Genomic DNA, 221 nt, shown 5'->3' on the forward strand with positions numbered 1-221 from the left:
CTTAATAACAATGGGCGTTAACCCGTAAAACATATTTGTGAAAAAGTCCCCGGATATCAGCAACAATAATGAAAAAAATACCATGCGATTTTTCGGTCAAGGTTGCTAATTAGGTCTTGGTGGATAATTAGCAGAACATGTTTAATTAATGCTGAATAGGAATTGATCCTCAACGCGGTTAGTGCACTGACCAGATTATTAAGTCTGTGGGGAATGTTATG

The sequence above is a fragment of the Penaeus monodon genome, chromosome 24 (genome assembly GCF_015228065.2).
Source record: "Penaeus monodon isolate SGIC_2016 chromosome 24, NSTDA_Pmon_1, whole genome shotgun sequence".
NCBI lineage: Eukaryota > Metazoa > Arthropoda > Malacostraca > Decapoda > Penaeidae > Penaeus > Penaeus monodon.